Source organism: Triticum aestivum, chromosome 1D (assembly GCF_018294505.1).
Source record: "Triticum aestivum cultivar Chinese Spring chromosome 1D, IWGSC CS RefSeq v2.1, whole genome shotgun sequence".
NCBI lineage: Eukaryota > Viridiplantae > Streptophyta > Magnoliopsida > Poales > Poaceae > Triticum > Triticum aestivum.
Window position 1 is genome coordinate 473840919 of NC_057796.1, and position 4773 is coordinate 473845691.

Sequence of the window (4773 nt, forward strand, 5' to 3'; positions counted from 1 at the left end):
ATAGTTGGACGGCACCCGTTGTTTCGGACAAGCCGTGGAGTGTGAACGTTGGTGGAGGGGGAGTAAAAACTTACCTTTCTGCGTGGGAACCGCCTATAATGTATCTAGTATGGAAGATATTGAGAACTCTTGGTCGTTATGTTGACAATGAAAGCATACCTCTCAAAATTATTTTCATCACTACAAGAGATCAGGCCTACTATGACGAGACAAAAAATGTCATCGAATAGCGAATAACGTCACAAATTACCCCTAAGTGACGTTTTATGGGCGTCACAAGGATCGTCATGGAATCCCCGTCACAGATTACTCCTAGTGACGGCGCGCGCAAAGTAACATCACAAAAATGGGACCTTCAGTGACGTTCTCTACTACGTCATCAACTTGTTACTTCAATGACAATCAATTAATGTCACGCGTTACAAGAAAATATGCCATATACAATGACAAAGCAACATCACTCACTAAATCCACCAAACACCCGAGCAGACTATCCCACTGCTGGCGTTTCATTATTGAAGAGGATGACACCATCAAAATATATTTAATTATTTCGAATTTCTACAACAAATTATCAAATACACTATATTCCAAAAGCATATCATAGTAAGTATTTAATTCACATCACAATATATTATATAAATAAGATAAGATCCAAATCACATCATAAATTTGAATGAACGACAAATCATATCATATGATCAACCGTCTCAGCCAAGTCATCCTCTAAATAGAAATGACAATAAAAAGGAACACTGTTCCCTAGTTTGACACTACAATAGACATGTTAAAAAGGCAATATTTAAATAACTAAAGACCACATGTGTTGTCTTGATGATTACAACATATGATTCGCCAACTATCTTTCCATCACAAAAGGATGGCCTTCATGCACCGTCAGGTTTGGACTGGGACTGCTAAGTTGCTTGTTGACTTGCTTGAGCCTTTAAGAGAAAACCAATCAGGTTATCCGTCTCCTGTTGCTTCTTTTGCCAGGCTTCATTCTTCTTCTGTTGTCTTTTCTTCACAGCTTGCAATTCTTCATGTTGCTTCCTCTACATCTCTTCAAATGTTGCCACTTGTGCTTCAAGCCTCGCGGCTAACTCCTCTCAGTGCCTATAAATTGAACAAACACAACAACTTTGTACCTTTGATAAGATGAAAACAGATAAGATAACAAGGTACTAGAGTACCACTAAGAGGCTTACAATCCATCAAATTAATAATCTGAAATAAAGCGGTACATTATTAAATGTCAAGGCAAGCATACAGATGGGCAAAGGAAAGAGTAAACCCAAGAATAGCTTATAATGGTTAAAAAAATGCAAAACCAAGAACTGGATTTCATTTATCATTTTAAAAAGCAGCAAGCAACACAAATAATACATCAAGTCAACAACCCAGGCAAGAAGAAACTATGCTAGGATAACAATTTTTCTAGAGCAAACTCTACCAGCCGATATCATTCTGCTAAAAGCAAGAACATAAACCAATCAGCAAATCATACTAGATTTCAGGATTAGAAACCATGCATTACAATGTTATTCTCATGCCTTTGCGGTGCAGCAGCAAAAAAACATGCAACAAACCATGTATTTCTCATTACAAGCATATATTATTTTTTTATGCTACTTTGGATGATTGGATTTGGATGAAACAATACATAAACAGCAAAGCACTCCTTAGTGCAACTTTCATTACAAGAACTGAAGGCGAATGTCTTGTTCACACAGATTTGTATTCTCATTTTCTCAGTATCATGGGTGCACTGCGCACATGCACAAAAGCAGGCAAAAAGAAACAACCAGAACACAAAGGGAAACAAGACATGTACCTGTTACTTGCATCTCTCGCCTCTCTATCCTTCTGTTCAATTCTTTCTTCTCAGATCTGTGCTGACGAAGTAGAGGTCCCAGATCTCCCGGATATTGATGCATAACCCATGCTAGAAAGGAAGGTGCTATGGTGCAGAGTGACATACACATGATACGAGCAAGACAGAATTAAAGCCAGTGAATCCACATTGATGTACACATTATTTGAGAAGCAGGTCCACACAATATATTACCATTTCTTTGGACATAGCAAGAGCAACTTCCTCTTCATCTCTCAAAGCTTCTTCTGCAAAATGGGCCTCCTCTTCAGCATCTGGTTCATACTCCGAGACACTGCGATCGCCGGCACCTCCTGCATTTTGTGTCGGTTGCGCATTAGAGGCAGTAGGGTATAAAAGTCTACGAGCTATGCTGTGTATGTCTCTAAGAGGTTGCTGCTCCGCATCCTTGCATCCCTTCAAATATGCCTCACTCTTGCATTTCCTTTCCGCAAGATATGCCCTTGTTTCCCTCTCACTCTCCGGAAGTGGTGGCATTATTTTAGCAACTGAAGCTGTTAAAGAGGAATAGTGAGTGAACTGAATGAATTACCAAAAGAACGCTAGCCTATGGTAACACTAGATAAACAAATTCTGCTTAAACTTGTTTGGAAATGGACCTTAAAGAAGCAACAATTTTACATGTGCAAATGTACTTTCCTGGAGCTTAAATGAATATAATAAAGTAGATAAGTCAGGATGCAAACACAGGACGCACTAATATTGTATATAACTAACTGTTTAAGTGAAAGCCATTTTACATGTCCAGAATGTTCAGAACAAAAAACAACAAAAAATACTCTTACTGTTGCTGTTGGCATAGTTCCGAAAACCAGAAATTTCACTATACTCTTTCAAAATTAAGGCTCAATGGATGGTGTTGTACGTTTGTAAAGTAGGAGCAGCTTGAGTTTACCATGTATCTGCTTTTATCAAGTTCTGGGCGTACGAAAATGCTTGTCGGCTTGATACCCTTAACATCATGGGTAGCAATCAGTTAGGAGCGGCAAGGCAAATGTTAAGTGTACTTCTCTTTTACTCCGTATTTAGCAGTGGAGATAAAAGTACACTAGCACAGGGCTATACATCTCCGTAAGGTGTCAAAATCAAGTGCAGTCTCAGTATTTATTCAGTTTTGACAGCACTAGTTAGGGACTATTTATGAGGCAACAGAACCACAAGCAGGCAGTAGAATCACTTTCAAGTTTTAGCTAAGCACAAGCAGGCAGTAGAATCAATTTAAGGTTTCAGGTTTGAACCACAAGCACTATGGCCGTGTGGTGCCTGAGTTCAGTTAAAGGGGCCAGCTGTTACCGTGTGTGGGTATGACTTGTAAAACTGGAAACTCTGAATTCCTCTCCAATACAACTCTGTATCTCACCTTCTCTCTTTCGTCTACCTCGCCTCGGTGCTTTTCTCCCCCAAATCCCTTCGTTGTATCCTGGTGATCCTAATTAACGAGAAGGGCGAGACGATTAGTGGTATGCACGAAGCCATGAACCCTAATCACTGAACTTTAAGGGCTTGAGGGATGAGGAAGGCGGGATGAGAAAATTACTGAGAGTCATCGTCGGTCGCTGTAATCGGTGGGGAAAGGCTCGCGCGCGGGTTGATGCGGTGGATCCGAGCTCCGCTGGTGGGGCGGCCTCCTTCAATCCGCCGTCGCCGGTCGCTGCAAATCAGGGGGAGAATAGGGAGGAGTGCTCGCGGGGCTGGTTGATGTTGTGGATCCGAGCTCGAACCGGCGGGACGCCCAGCCGGCGATCCCCAATCTCCCGGCCGTGATCACTGCAATCGTGGGATAGGAGTGTAAAACAAGTATCTTGGGAAACTGCTCGACACCCTAAACGGGGTATGGCTAGCTCATTATATAGAGGTACCAAGAGGTACAATATAATGTCACAATAATTATATAAAGGCTACGTATATATACAGCCTAACACCCTTCCTCAATCTTAACTATGGCCTGAAATACAAAGCAAGTTAAGATTGCGCCTACAGCCTACAAACTGTGGTTGTGGAAGAGGCTTCGTGAAGATGTCAGCAAGTTGATCCTTTGACGAGATGAACTTGATACAAAGTAGCTTCTGTGCAACACGTTCCCGAACAAAATGATAGTCAACCTCAATGTGCTTCGTCCGGGCATGAAACACCGGATTAGATGAAAGATATATAGCACCAATGTTGTCACACCACAGAACCGGAGGACGAGCTGAAGAGACTCGCAACTCTCTCAATAGAGACTGTACCCATATGATCTCAGCAGTCGCATCAGCAACTGCTTTGTACTCAGCTTCAGTACTACTACGAGACACTGTGGCCTGCTTACGAGCATTCCAGGCGATCAAATTAGAACCCAGGAATACCGCATATCCCCCCGTGGATCGCCTGTCATCAGGGCTACCAACCCAATCTGCATCTGAAAAAGCTGAGAGCTCACACAACAGTGCAGGCTGAAGAAGCAAACCATAGGAGGTAGTAAGGCAGATGTAACGCAAAATACGCTTCACAGCTGACCAATGGGATGTCCTGGGTGCATGAAGAAACTGACACACACGGTTGACTGCATAGGAGATATCAGGCCTGGTAATAGTAAGGTATTGCAGACCACCAACGAGACTGCGATACTCAGTAGCATCATCAGGTGAGAGAGAATCTCCATCAAGAGCAGACAACCGATCAGTAGCAGACATCGGAGTGATATCATGTTTGCATTTCAGCATGCCAGCACGACGCAACAAGTCCAAGGAGTACTTCTTCTGTGTAAGAGTCAAACCAGCAGAAGAACGTGAAACCTCCAGACCAAGGAAAAAATTGAGAGCACCTAAATCCTTGACAGCAAAGTCACCACTAAGTGCAATCACAAGACGATCAGCAGCAGCATCGGATGAACTGATGAG

At 42.3% G+C, this 4773-nt stretch overlaps 1 long non-coding RNA gene across 1 annotated transcript; it reads right to left on the reverse strand.

Moving 5' to 3' along the window:
- Nucleotides 1-672: 672 nt before the first annotated feature.
- On the reverse strand, nucleotides 673-3699 carry LOC123176808 (uncharacterized). The gene is made up of 5 exons (XR_006488668.1): nucleotides 3432-3699; nucleotides 3255-3323; nucleotides 2069-2388; nucleotides 1835-1960; nucleotides 673-1116 (listed from the first exon to the last, which is right to left on the reverse strand). It is a non-coding gene; the product is annotated as an uncharacterized lncRNA (long non-coding RNA).
- Nucleotides 3700-4773: the final 1074 nt, after the last annotated feature.